Source organism: Pan paniscus, chromosome 2, assembly GCF_029289425.2.
Source record: "Pan paniscus chromosome 2, NHGRI_mPanPan1-v2.0_pri, whole genome shotgun sequence".
Lineage (NCBI taxonomy): Eukaryota > Metazoa > Chordata > Mammalia > Primates > Hominidae > Pan > Pan paniscus.
In genome coordinates, this window is record NC_085926.1 from 105,288,369 (window position 1) to 105,303,248 (window position 14,880).

Genomic DNA, 14,880 nt, shown 5'->3' on the forward strand with positions numbered 1-14,880 from the left:
TTTTATTCTTTATGAAATCTGAAAGTCTGAGAACCACTGATCTAAATCATGTCAAAGTATAATTTTCAAAAAATTAAAAACATGGCTCTTATATGGGTATATAGTATACAGATGTCAAAGATGTTTTGAACTCACTAATGAATCAGCAGGGATGGTAAGCCTGTTTCAAAAAAGGATATGAGAAATTAAAAAGAGAGTTACTAAAGGAAGAAACCTGAAATAAGATTGCTAATTTAGGTACAGGGCAATGAAATCATAACCCTCAGAGGTTATTTTTTCTATAGGACAAAATCATTTGAATCACCACCAAAAAAAAAAAAAAAAGGTAATTTGCAATTTATCCATTTTCTCCAAGTTGACTGTACTTTATAGAATCTGGGCCGTAACCAAAAGTAAATAGTAAATCAAACAAATTACCTTTGCTTAGTGTGATAGATGACTCAGACCAGCTTTTTACCTAGTCTTCAGTATGAGTTTGAAAGGTCACACAGTTATCTTTCTGCTTTATTTCCAAATTTTAGACAATGTTCTTTTTTTTTTTTGAGACAGAGTCTCACTCTGTCGTCAAGGCTGGAGTGCAGTGGCATGATCTCGGCTCACTGCAAACTCCTCCTCCTGGGTTCAAGTGATTCTCCTGCCTCAGCTTCCCGAGCAGCTGAGATTACAGGTGCCTGCCACCACACCAGGCTAATTTGTGTATTTTTTGTAGAGATGGGGTTTCACCATGTTGGCCAGGCTGGTCTTGATCTCCTCACCTCAAGTGATCTGCCCACCTAGGCCTCCCAAAGTGCTGGGATTACAGGCGTGAGCTACCTCGCCCAGCCATGGACAATGTTCTTAAGAAGAACCTGCCTCTAATATTTAAATGGAGATTACATATACGTATGTATGTGTATAAGTAAACTTTGATCTCTATAGATATGAAACTGAAAGAAGAGAAACCAAAAAATTAACAGTTGTTGTTACTTGGAAATGGCATAACGGGTGTTACAGTTTTCCAGAGCTGCCATAACAAAGTACTCAGAGTGGCTTAAATAACAGAAATTTACAGTCTCACAGTTCTGGAGCTAGAAGCTCGAGATCGAGGTGTTGGCAGGGCCTTGCTCCCTCTGATGGCCCCAGGGGAGGGACGGGAGTGTCTGTGCCAGGACTCCTAGCGTGTGGTGGGTGCTTGGCTTGTGCCAGCACAACTCGTGTTCACATGGGATTCCCCTGTGTGTCTGTGTCCAAATGTCCACTTTTCATAAAGAAACCCATCAGACTAGATTAGGGACCCATCCTGTCCAGTATGACCTCATCTTAACTAATTACATTCGCAACAACCCTGTATCAAGATAAGGTCACATTTTGAGGTATTGAAGGTTAGAATTTCAATATATGAATGGGGGGGAGGGAAGGACTCATAATCACGGGTAAGTTTTTCTGAGACTTTTCTTCACTTTCTAAGTGTTAAGAAATAATACCAACACCCATTTCCCAAAATACTCAAGAACTGTTTTAGATGTCTGTATTATTAGTTTCCTTGGGGCTGCTGTAACAAATTACCACAAACTGAATGGCTTAAAACAACAGAGATGGCCGGGCGCAGTGGCTCACACCCATAATCCCAGGACTTTGGGAGGCTGAGGCAGGTGTATCGCTTGAAGTAAGGAGTTTGAGACTAGCCTGGGCAACCTGGCGAAATCCCGCCTCCACAAAAAATACAAAAATTAGCCAAGTGTGGTGACAGGTGCCTATAGTTCTATCTACTCAGCAGGCTGAGGTGGGAGGACCACCTGAGCTTGGGAGGTCGAGGCTGCAGTAAGCTGTGAATGTGTCACCATACTCCAGCCTGGGTCATAGTGAGACCCTGACTCAATAAAATAAAATAAAATAAAATCAATAATGAAAATAAATAAAACAAAAATGCATTCTCATATTTTGGGAGGCTAGAAGCCCCAAATCAAGGTGTCAGCAGGCCTGTGCTCGCTCTGAAGGCTCTAGGGAAGAATCTTCCCTCCTTTTTTTTTTTTTTTTTTGAGATGGAGTCTCGCTCTGTTGCCAGGCTGGATTCAGTGGTGCGATCTCGGCTCACTGCAACCTCCGCCTCCCGAGTTCAAGCGGTTCTCTGCCTCAGCCTCCCGAGTAGCTAGGACTACAGGTGTTCACCACCACGCCCAGCTAATTTTTGTATTTTTAGTAGAGACGGGTTTCGCCATGTTGGCCAGGATGGTCTCGATCTCTTGACCTTGTGATCCGCCTGCCTCGGCCTCCCAAAGTACTGGGATTACAGGCGTGAGCCACCACACCCGGCCAGAATCTTTTCTCTTCTCTCAAGGGAGAAGCTCCCCTTGGCCCTCTAAAGTTTCTCTGAAAAATCAGCTCACCAAAGTCAGATTAATTGGAGAAAAGGCATACAAATTTATTTAATGTGTATACATAGGAGCCTCCAGAATGAAGACTTAAAGAACAGGGGAAATTGTCCATTTTTATGCTTAAGTTCAACAAAGTACGGACAGCCGTGTAGAAATATGATTGGAAAAGAAGGGTGTGATCCAATGCTAATAGACCAAACCGGGGAAGCCAGCAAGGCCTGTCTGTCTAGATTCCTCTCGGCCTCTCTGAGCACGCATCCCTGCCTTCTGGGTGTGGGGCAAGGCTCTCTCTGGCATAGGGGTATTATGACCCACAGTCAAATAAGGCAGATAAAAATTTCTTTATGGCCACTTTTGGCACCAAAAGGCAGAGGGAAAGTGAGAGTACTCTTTTTAGGTTTTATGGCTTTGGGGAAGAGGGATTCTAGTTTCTATGGTTAACCTCAGGGGAGAATTGGACTGAGAAACAGGAGTGCAGAAGGTCAGAGAAAAACTTTTGCTTCTGAGGCCTTCATTTTAGGGTATTGTTTTCCGAGCCCCAACACCACAATTCTTGGCATTCATTGGCTTGTACCTTTATCACTCCAATCTCTGCCTCAGTCTTCACATTTAATTTTTTTTCTCGCTTTTTTCCCCACTTACTTTCTTAGTGGTTGTTCTAGGGCTTACCATAAACATATAAGTTATCAGAATCAAGTTTAGAGTTATACAAATTTATTTTCTTTATTATTATTATTATTATTATTATTATTATTATTATCTTGAGACAGAGTCTCATTCTGTCACCCAGGCTGGAGTGCAGTGGCACAATCTCAGCTCACTGCATCCTACACCTCCTGGGTTCAAGCGATTCTCCTGTCTCAGCCTCCCGAGTAGCTGGGATAACGTACCCACCACCATGCCCAGCTAATTTATGTATTTTTAGTAGAGACAGGGTTTTGCCATGCTGGCCAGGCTGGTCTTGAATCCCTGACCTCAGGTGATCTGCCCGCGTTGGCCTCCCAAGGTGTTGGGATTACAGGTGTGAGCCACTGTGCCCAGCCTAAACAAATTAAATTCCAGTGAAATATAGAAATATTATTCCTATATAGGTCTACTCTCACTTCCTCGTTATTGAGCTATTGTTGTTATATTACAATATGTTTCAAACCTGTTACTATTTTGTTATAATTATTATTTTATATACTTTTCTGTCCATGAAAGAGGCTGAGAAAAAAAAAGCAAGTATATATTTATTTATACAATTTGTTATATTGATCTTATTTATCATTTCTGGTTCTCTTCACTTGTTCCTGTGCATTCAAGTTACCATCTGGTATCTCTTCTTTACTCCAATACATCTTTGCTCTCACCCACCTTCTTTATGCTGTTATTGGCAAATATATTGCATTTCTATGTGTTATAGGTCCAACAATACAATTTGTATGTATATTTTTACACAATTGCATTTAAATCAGATAAAAGAAATGCGTGTATACTGTGTTTTATAATTGCTTCGTTACCTTTACCAGTGTTGTTTTGTCACATGGATCCGTATTATTGTCTTGGGTCACAGGCAGTTTCTCTCATCTGCTTTTTCTTCCTTTGTATGGGTCACATTTCCCTGTTTCTTATCATGTCTCATTCTTTCTTGTTGTTGAAAACTGGACATTTGGGCAATATATTGCAGAAACTGGATACTGGTTCCCCTCTCCCCGCTCTGGAGCTTGTTTTTCTTGTTGCCTGCTTGTTTATTTTTTTAATGGCTTAGATAGATAATTTTAGTGAAGTCTATTTCCCCTACTGTGTGAAACCTCTGATGTTGCTTTTCAGAGGGCATAGCTTTGGGCATGCATGCAGTCACCCTGATTTGACAGTGATTTCAGTGAAACTTTCTTTGACTGTCCCGATCTCTCTGTTAAGCTGTCTGCCTCCTTTGGTATCACACTGAGCTGTTAGGCTCCACTAACTGCTTGCTGATTGCTCTATTGACTGCTGGCTGATTGATCTCTTGTTTTTGGCAATGCCCTTGGGCATAAATTGTTCCACAGTCTGATCTAATTGAATTTGGACCACTTTTCAGGGATAGAATATTTTGGAGGACAGTTTTTGAGGTTTGTTCCCCTGGAGGGCTCCTCTTAACTGTCTCTTGCCAGCTGTCTCTGTTAAATTAGCTGGCCTGTGGTTTTGGTTGTTACTCCCATAGATGTACCAACCTCCTCTTAACTGCTTTCCGCCAACATCTCCATTGTTTTTGAGAGTACCCTTAGGCTTGAACTTTACCATACTCGGTTTCAAATAAAATCAGTCCCTGTGGGGAGAGTTTTAGAGCTCTCTGTTCCTATAGATTGCCTCCCCAACTGGGGAAAAAAAAATCTCTGAGCAGACTGGTCTGAGTACTGAGCAGGAGCAGTAGCCTCTGGTCTTCCCAGATTGCTTCTCCTGGCATGGCTCTTCCACTCCAGTAGTGAGCTGTGGCAAAAGTTACCAGGGCCCCAGTACTCTTAGCCTGCCATGTCTGGGTAGAGCCTCCTTCCTATGAATTGCAACTGGGTAAATGCAGGGCACCACAACCACAACCACAACCACACTCACCAGGGATTTAGCTTCTGCAACTAAGAGTTGGAGTATGACAGAGGCTAAAAGCTTGTGCCTCCCTGTGAAATGCCATATCCTTGGCTATGAGTTTAGGAAAGGCATCCATTATATTGGCTACCCCTACCTGGAATGGAATTTCAATCAAGTTGCACTGAAGAGAGAGTCATGGATCAAGTACCACAAAGTCTTGCTATTCTTACCTGACTTTAGTAGATTTTCTTAAATAAGTATTTCTTCATCTGCTGTGTGCCCTTATAACAAGTTCCAGAGACTTGAAATGGTTGAGGTTTTAAAAAAAATAATTGTTACTAGTTATGCTTGTTTTGTTGGGGAGCGGGTCCACAAAACTCTTCATTACTGCCATTCCTGATATTTGTTCATCTTAAGAAGTGTGGTCATTTGTTTTCAATTGTAAACTTGAACTCACACATGGTAGTTGTTAAAATTAGGAACAATGTTTTACTAATGTTGAGTTTTTATGACATTTTGCAATAGGAAATATTTAAGGAATGGACAAAATGACATTTCAGACTTAATTTTTTTTCTCACAACATAAGGGAGAGTGCTAATATTCAATAGAATGTGGTTAGAGAAAAATGTCTCAGAAGATTCTATGTGTTTATAGTCTCATAAAAATGTTTGAAAACCTATGTTTAAAATCAAAAGCAGACATCTGTTGGGAGGCAGCTGAAAGTGGGTATTAGTGCAACGTAGGTGCAAAACCAAATTTACCTGTGTAAGTCAATCTAACTATAAGGGCTGATTTAATTATAATACCTCGTTTAATATTCTTTAATACTGGTAACGGCCAAGTCAGTTAATTAAGATTCTGCATCAGAGTAGAAGGTAGTGGTTAAAATGAGTATATAGCCCATGCCGTTTGTCAGTTTTCTTAGTGCGTTAGAAGTGGTTGCAACTTCAGAAAACTAAAAAATCTTATTTTAACTTTTATTTTAGGTTTGACGGTACATGTGCACGTTTGTTATGTAAGTACATTCATGTCACGGGGGTTTGTTGTTCATATTATTTCAACACCCAGGTATTAAGCCTAGTTCCCATTAGTTGTTTTTCCTGATTCTCTCCCTCCTCCCACCCTCCACCCTCACATAGGCCCCAGTATCTGCTGTTCATTTCTTTGTGTCCATGAGCTCTCATCATTTAGCTCCCACTTATAAGTGAGATCACGTGGTATTTGTTCTTCTGTTCTTGCATTAGTTTGCTAAGGATAATGGCCTCCAGCTCCATCCATATTCCCACAAAGGACATGATCTCATTGCTTTTAATGGCTGCTTAGAAATATATGTGTATATATACATTTTCTTTATCCAGTCTGTCATTGATGGGCATTTAGGTTGATTCTATGTCTTTGTTATTGTAAATAGTGCTGCAATGAACATTCATGTGCATGTAACTTTATGGTAGAAAGATTCATATTCCTCTGGGTATATACCCAGTAATGGAATTGCTGGGTCGAATGGTAGTTCTGCTTTTAGCTCTTTGAGGAATCTCCAGGCTGCTTTCCACAATGGTTGAACTAATTTACACTTTCACCAACAGTGTATAATTGTTCCCTTTTCTTGGCAACCTTGCCAACATCTGTTATTTTTTGACTTTTAGTAATAGCCATTCTGACTGGTGTGAGATGGTATCTCATTGTGGGTTTGATTTGCATTTCTCTAATAATCACCGATATGGAGCTTTTTTTCATATATCTATTGGCCACATGTATGTCTTCTTTGGAAAAATGTCTGTATATGTCCTTTGCCCCCTTTATAATGGGGTTGTTTGTTTGTTTCTTGTACATTTAAGTTCCTTATAGATGCTGGATATTAGACCTTTATCAGATGCATAGTTTGCAAACATTTCCTCCCATTCTGTAGGTTGTCTGTTTACTCTGTCGATAGTTTCTTTCACTGTGCAGAAGCTCTTAAGTTTAATTAGATCCCATTTGTCAATTTTTGCTTTTGTTTTGATAGCTTTTGGTGTCTTCATCATGAAATCTTTGCCCATTCCCTTGTCTGGGATAGTATTGCCTAGGTTGTCTTCCAGGGTTTTTATAGTTTTGGGTTTTACATTTAAGTCTTTAATCCATCTTGAGTTGATTTTCGTATATGGTTTAAGAAAGGGGTTCAGTTTCGATCTTCTTCATATGGCTAGCCAGTTATCCCAGCACCATTTATTGAATAGAGAGTCTTTTTCCCATTGCTTATTTTTGTCAGCGTCATCAAAGATCTGATGGTTGTAGATGTTCATCCTTATTCCTGGGCTCTCTATTCTGTTCCATTGGTCTATGTGTCTGTTTTTGTACCAGAACCATGCTATTTTGGTTACTGTAGCCCTGTAATATAGTTTGAAGTTGGGTAATGTGATGCCTCCAGCTTTGTTCTTCTTGCTTAGGATTGCTGTGGCTATTTGGGCTCTTTTTTGGTTCCATATAAATTTTAAAATAGTGTTTTTCTAGTTTCGAAAAGAATGTCATTGGTAGTTTGATAAGAATAGCATTGAATCTATAAATTGCTTTGGGCTGTATGATCATTTTAATGATATTGATTCTTCCTATCCATGAGCATGGGATGTGTTTACATTTGTTTGTGACTTCTCGGATTTCTTTGAGCAGTGTTTTGTAATTCTCCTTGTAGAGATCTTTCACCTCCCTGGTTAGCTGTATTCCTAGGTATTTTATTGTTTTTGTGGCGATTGTGAATGGGATTGCCTTCCTGATTTGGCTCTCAGCTTGGCTGTTGTTGGTGTATAGGAATGCTAATGATTTTTGCACATTGATTTTGCACACTAAAATTTTGCTGAAGTTGTTTATCAGCTGAAGGAGCTTTGGGGCCAAGACTACGGGGTTTTCTAGATACAGGATCATGTAATCTGCAAACAGGGACAGTAGTTTGACTTCCTCTCTTCCTATTTGGATGCCCTTTATTTCTTTCTCTTGACTGATTCTTTGGCCAGGACTTCCAACACTTTGTTGAATAGGAGTGGTAAGAAAGGGCATCCTTGTCTGTGCTGGTTTTTGAGGAGAATGCTTCCAGCTTTTGTCCATTCAGTATGATGTTGGCTGTGAATTTTTCATACAGATGGCTCTTATGATTTTGAGATGTATTCCTTCAATACCTACTTTATTGAGAATTTTAACATGAAGGATGTTGAATTATATTAAAAGCCTTTTCTGCATCTATTGAGATAATCATGTAGTTTTTGTCTTTAGTTCTGTTTATGTGAATCACATTTATTGATTTGTGTATCTTGAACCAACCCTGCATCCCAGAGATGAAGCTTACTGGATTGTGGCAGATTAACTTTTTGATGTGCTGCTGGATTTGGTTTGCAAGTATTTTGTTGAGGATTTTTGCACCACTGTTCATCAAGGATATTGGCCTGAAGTTTTCTTTTTTTTGTTGTGTCTCTGACAGGTTTTGGTATCAGGATGATGCTGGCCTCATAGAATGAAATGGGGAGGAGTCCTTCCTCCTCAAGTTTTTGCAATAGTTTCAACAGGAATGGTACCAGCTCTTCTTTGTACATCTAGTAGAATTTAGCTGTGAATTCATTTGGTCCTGGGCTTTTTTGGTTGGTAGGCTATTTATACTGATTCAATTCTGTTGCTCATTGTTGGTCTGTTCAGGGAGTCAATTTATTCCTAGTTCAGTTTTGGGAGGGTGTATGTGTCCAGGAATTTATCCATCTCTTCTAGACGTGTTCATAGCAGTTTCTGATGGTTGTTTTTATTTCTGTGGGGTCAATAGACATATTCCCTTTATCATTTCTAATTGTGTTTATTTGGATCTTTCCTTTTTAATTAGTCTAGCTAGTGGCCTATTTTATTAATTAAAAACTCATGGATTCATTGATCTTTTGAATGGTTTTTCATGTCTCAATTTCCTTTGGTTCAGCTCTGAATTTTGTTATTTCTCATCTTCTGCTAGTTTTGGGGTTGATTTGTTCTGCTTCTCTAATTCTTTCTTTTTTTTTTTTTTTTTTTTTTAGATGGAGTCTCGCTCTGTTGCCAGGCTGGTGTGCAGTGGTGCAGTCTTGGCTCGCTGCAACCTCCGTGTCCCAGGTTCAAGTGATTCTCCTGCCTCAGCCTCCTGAGTAGCTGGGACTACAGGTGCATGCCACCACACCCAGCTAATTTTTGTATTTTTAGTAGAGATGGGTTTTCACCATGTTGTCCAGAATGGTCTCTAACTCTTGACCTCGTGATCCGCCTGCCTCAGCCTCCCAAAGTGCTGGGTGCTTTTCTAATTCTTTCAGCTGTGAAGTCAGGTTGTTAATTTGAGATCTTTCTAACTTTTTGACATAGAGGTTTAGTGCTGTGAATTTCTCTTTTAACACTACCTTGGCTGTGTTCCAGAGATTCTGGTATGTTTTATCTTTGTTCTCATTCGTTTCCAAGAACTTCCTGATTTCTGCCTTAATTTTATTATTTATTCAAAAGTCATTCAGGAATATGTTTGATTTCCATGTAATTGCATGGTTTTGAGTGATTTCTTAGTTTTGACTTCGATTTTTATTGTGCTGTGGACCGAGAATGTGTTTGGTATGATTTCACTTCTTTTGCATTTGCTGAGGATTGTTTTATATCCAATTATATGGTTGATTTTAGAGTATGTGCCATGTGGTAATGAGAAGAATGTATATCTGTTTTTGTTAGGGGTGGAGGTGAAGAGTTCTGTAGAGGTCTATCAGATCCATTTGGTCCAATGTTGAGTTTAGGTCCTGAATATCTTTGTTAATTTCCTGCCTTGATGACCTGTCCAGCATTTTCAATGGAGTGTTAAAATCTCCCATTATTGTGTGGGAGTCTGTTTCTTTGTAGGTCTCTAAAAACTAGCTTTATGAATCTGGGTGCTCTCATGTTGGGTGCATATATACTTAAAACAGTTAGGTCTTGTTGAATTGAACTCTTAACGATTATGTAATGTCCTTCTTCATCTTTTTTGATTTTTGTTGGTTTAAAGTCTGTTTTGTCTGAAATTAGGATTGCAACCTCTGCTTTTTTTCTGATTTCCAGTTGCTTGGTAGATTTTCCTCCGTCCCTTTATTTTGAGTCTATGCTTGTCATCACATGTGAGATGGGTCTCTTAAAGACAGCACACCACTGGGTCTTGCTTTTATATCCAGCTTTCCACTTTGTGCCTTTTAAGTGGGGCATTTAGCTCACTTATATTCAAGGTTAGTATTTATACGTGTGGATTTTATCCTGTCATTGCGTTGTTAGCTGGTTATTATGCTGGCTTGTTTGTGTGGTTGCTATATAGTGTCACTGGTCTGTGTATTTAAGTGTAGTTTTGTATTAGCTGGTAGCAGTCTTTTCTTTCTATATTTAGTGTTCCTTTCAAGATCTCTTATAAGGGAAGCCTAGTGATAATGAACTCCCTCAACATTTGCTTATCTGAAAAGGATCTTATTTCTCTTTCACTTAGGAAGCTGAGTCTGGCTGGATATGAAATTCATGGTTGAACGTTTTTTGTCTTTAAGAATATTGAATACAGGCCTCTCATCTTTTCTGGCTTGTAGGGTTTCAGCTGAGAGGCCCACTTTTAGCCTGAAGGGGTTCACTTTGTAGGTGACCTGCCCTTTCTCTCTAGCTGCCTTTAACATTCTTTCTTTCATTTCAACCTCGGAAAATCTGATGACTATGTGTCTTGGGGATGATCTTCTTATGTAGAATCTTGCAGAGGTTCTCTGTATTTCCTGACTTTCACTTCTCCAGCTTCTCTAGCAAGGTTGGGAAAGTTTTCACGGACAATATCCTGAAATATGTTTCCCAAGTTGTTTGCTTTCTCCTTATCCCTTTCAGGGAGGCGAATGATTCATAGATTTGGCCTCTTTACATAATCCCATACTTCTCAGAGGTTTTGCTCATTTCTTTTCATTATTTTTTCTTTATTTTTGTCTGACTCTCTTATTTCAGAGAGCCAGCCTTCAGGTTCTGAGATTCTTTCCTCAGCTTGGTTTATTCTGCTGTTAATACTTGTGATTGCATTGTGAAAATCCTGTATTGTGTTATTCAGCTCCATCAGACCCATTAGGTTCCTTTTCATACCAGCTATTTCATCTTTCAGTTCCTGTATAATTTTATTGTGATTCTTAATTTCTTTGGGTTGGGTTTTTTCATTCTCCTGAATCTCAATTATCTTCATTCCTATTCATATTCTGAATTCTATTTCTGTCACTTGAGCCAGGTCAGCCTGGTTAAGAACCCTTGTTGGAGAACTGGTGCAGTTCTCCAACTTTGGAGTTTGGAGGACATATGACACTCTGGCCATTTGAGTTACTGGAGTTCTTGTGTTGGTTCTTTCTCATCTCTGGGTGTGAGTGTTCCTTTAACTGCAGTATAGATTGAGTACAGTCAATAAACTTCTTGCTGGACGTTTTCACAGGGCCAAGGCTTTATGCAGGGTCTTTATTTGCAGCAGACTTCTTGTGTCTGGTTTCACAAGAGGGTATGTTAGCAAGGTATTTTTGGTGTTGAAGCTTTGGGGTGTTATTCAGTAGGTGGTGCTTAGGCATATTGGTCACTTGGTAGGCTCTTGCTTGGTCACGTGGCTCCCCTATATTTCCTCACAGTTGCAGCCATGCTCACTCTCAATGCTCTGAAAGTGTGGGCTCCTCTACCACTTGAATGCTGGCTGTAGATTGATGCTTCGCACTTTTGGGCTGCCCACCATAGCTCTGGGGCAATCTCAGGGTTTATTTTCCTTCCCCAACTTGCAGGCAGTAGAGGAAGGAAACTTAGTAGTCATTGTGGTCAAGGGTCTTTTGCTTGTCTCCTGGAGGCTCCACTCCCGAGGGATGCAGTTCGGCAATCACTCAGTGCAATCATCCCAGGATGGAGGATCTGTGCTGTGGGTCCAAGCTGGGGTTCCCTGTCTGGTGACAAGTAGGGTGGGGGGGGTGTGTGGGACGCACGGGAGATGAGCTGGCCTTCTCTCCTTGGGTTGACAGCAGTTTGGTTTGTTGGAGGTGTGGATAAAGCACTTAGGGTCTTTGCTCCTTTGTTAGTCTGAGGGTGGCAAGGGCAGTTCCACTGCAGAGGCAGTGGCAGAGAGGTGGTTGCCCCTGGGGGCTCCACCTCTAAGAAACGCAGAGCCACTATTATTGGGAGGTGTTCAGCCAGTGGGGTAGGGTGGCGGCACTGCTGCTGTGAGCTTGGAATTCTGCTTGTTGGGGAGCAGGGGGTTGAAGGCTTACAGGGAGGAGAGGTTGGTGTCCTTTCCATCTGGTGGCTGTGGGGTACTGTAAGTTCACGTATACTCTTTGTTTCTTCCCCAGGCCAAGGGCAGGAGGGATAGAATTGTTACTGTGGCAGTGGCAGAGGGGCTGTTGTATGCCTCTGGGAGGCTCTCCCTGGGGAAACTCTGGGCCACTACCAGTGGGTATGTTCAGCTGTGGGTGGAGCAACTGTTCTGCATTCATGAGCCAGGGCTCCTGCCTGGTGAAGAGTGAGGGTGGTGGTTCCCAGGGAAGAGGGGTCTGGACTTCCCTCCATATGGCGGCTGCGGTGTGCTGGAGGTGCCAGTGTAATGACTAGGCCCTTTGTTCCTTCCCAGTCCAAGGGCTGTAAAGGCTGAGCCACTGCACCTGTAGTGGTGGAGGGGTTGTGGGTTGACTCTGTGATTTCCTCCTTGAAGAAATGCTGGGCTGTCTTTGATTGTGGTGATCAGGCAAGGGTTGGGTGGTTGTGCTGGAGTCCCACGTCAGGCGGCCCTGCCTAATGAGGAGAAGTGAGGACCAGGAACTGCGTGGAGAACAGTCTGGCCACTTTTCTGTAAGGGGATTGCTCTTTGTTGGGGGTCCAGACGAGTCCCCGGTCCCCACAGACTCTCCCGAGCCTGGAGACAGCAAGGGCAAGGGCTGCAAGACAGTGAAGATGGCAACACTCCCTTGTCCCCCGCCACTCTGCGGTCTGTCGAGGCAGTTGCAGAGCTGCTACTGGCTTAATAGCCCCAGCAGGGTGTGGGTAGAGGTCCAGGCCTGGAGGACCTGCACGGTGAGGAGATATGGGAACAGGCCCCCATGTAACAGTCTGGCCACTTTTCCATAGGGCTGCTACTGGCGGTTTGCTTTAGTCCCTAGTCACCTTGGATTTTCCAGTGCCTGAAGGTATCAACAGTGGAGGGTGCAAAACAGCAAAGATGGTGGCCTGCCCCTCCCTCCGAAAGCCCTGTGCCGGGGAGGTATGGACCTGTTGTCCACCCCAAGGCACCTGTAGAAGGTGGCTGGAGACCCTAGTCGGGAGGTCCCGCCCAGTCAGGAGGAATGGAATCAGGGACCTGCTCAAAACAGTAGTCTGGCCAAGTTTTCACAGAGTAGCTGTGCTGTACTGAGGATCTAAAAAATCTTATGTTAGAGATTTATACTTTAATATGAGAATAAAGAAGTATTATGAGATGCTTCCCAATCTGTGTTTTCATTTATTAGTATTCTCTGTGATATGCCAAGTGATAGTTTACAAAATGTGGCACCTATAAATATACTTTAATTACTCATTCAGTTCAATCACTTAGTCAACAAATACTTATTGAGTAAATACTGAGCTGTTCTAAATTCTGGGGATATCAATGTCTGAGATAGACAAGGTCTCTGTTCTCTTGGAGCTTATTCTAATTATTATCTTAAAAGAAACAGATAAAGTAGAAATGGGTTGTACTGGATGGCATAGTGCACTGTTCAGATACCTCTGTCAGGACAAAGGCAGTCACTTGTGAGCTTCTGGGAGTGCTGGCTACTGTTATCTCATAGGTACATCTCTCTTCTGGAATTGCTTTCTGTCAAAGGAATCTACTTCATCCAAGGTTACAAGCTTTCTCCTAGGGTAGCCTGTGCCCAATGACTGTTTAACGTGAAGTATGAAGATGTGTTCCTCTTGCATCAATTTATAGACAATTTTGAAAAGCTGTTTTAGCTCCAGAGAGCCCCAAAGGATTACCTACGACTTCTGTTATAATTTTATCACTGTAGGATTTTTGTCCCTGTTCAATTGTTTCCTGTACTTAAAGGTGTTGTTTCTGGGGAAGCTCCCCAATAAACATCATACACACAAATCTCCAACACAGATCTGATTCTGGGAAACTCAGCCTAAGCTGGTGGGTACTAGGAAGTAGATTCTAAACAAAACTTTTGAGCTGAATCACCTGTTAAAATGTGAAAAAAGCTAAGGTCAGTGCAAGAATTTAATTATAAGTGTAGTGGAGCCTCAGAGAAGGTTGAACTGTTAATCCCAGCAGCTCTGAAACATTAGTAAAAAGGCTTCATTTAAAAAGTGGGACCCTTGGATTAGGATGGGGACATCTGGGTCAATAACATTTGAAAACCTGTATACCCAAATATAGCTAAACCCTACGGGCCAGCAAACGTGTCTCACTCCTCCCTGTTAAAGGCTAGCCTGCCCCTCTAGCTTGTATCTGATGCAATGATCTATTCTTGAAGAACAACACATCGCACCCTCAGGGTCTACCCTCACCTACCTCCTAGCCACTAGACCCCTAGTTAGGGTCAAATCTTAGGATAACCTGAAAATGATCTGGGTCTACTAGGGAAGGGAAAGGAACTGTACACTGTAAGTGTAAAGGGTTACCCAGCATGAACTGGCACGAGCCAGGAGAGTATATATAGAACAGGAATGTGATAGCTGGTTTAAGGGATGAAACATAAAAATGAACAAGAGAGTTTTTTTAATACAGGAGTACCTTCCTACAATACAGAATTTAACACCCTCACAAAGACCAAAGGAGATGCTACTAATATCTGCTAGGATAGCTCTTGGAAGCTGGAGGAAATCAACGGCCCACACTACATGCAGTATAAATGCCAGATCTTTTGGGGAGGACAGTGGAGAAAGAAATCAAAAGGCTCAGAGAAGACAGCACGCAAGAGTGAATATACTTCTCAAGGCCTAACAACTCAACAGCCAACTCTGTTCTATGGGAGGACCCAG

At 41.6% G+C, this 14,880-nt stretch overlaps 1 long non-coding RNA gene across 1 annotated transcript in view; it reads left to right on the top strand.

The window, feature by feature from the left end:
- Positions 1-13,338, top strand: part of LOC117979722 (uncharacterized) — a 77,001-nt gene extending 63,663 nt beyond the window's left edge. The window contains exons 3-4 of the long non-coding RNA XR_004670647.3: positions 5,889-5,917; positions 8,925-13,338. This is a non-coding gene — a long non-coding RNA (uncharacterized LOC117979722). The remainder of the gene's footprint in view (positions 1-5,888; positions 5,918-8,924) is intronic.
- Positions 13,339-14,880: the final 1,542 nt, after the last annotated feature.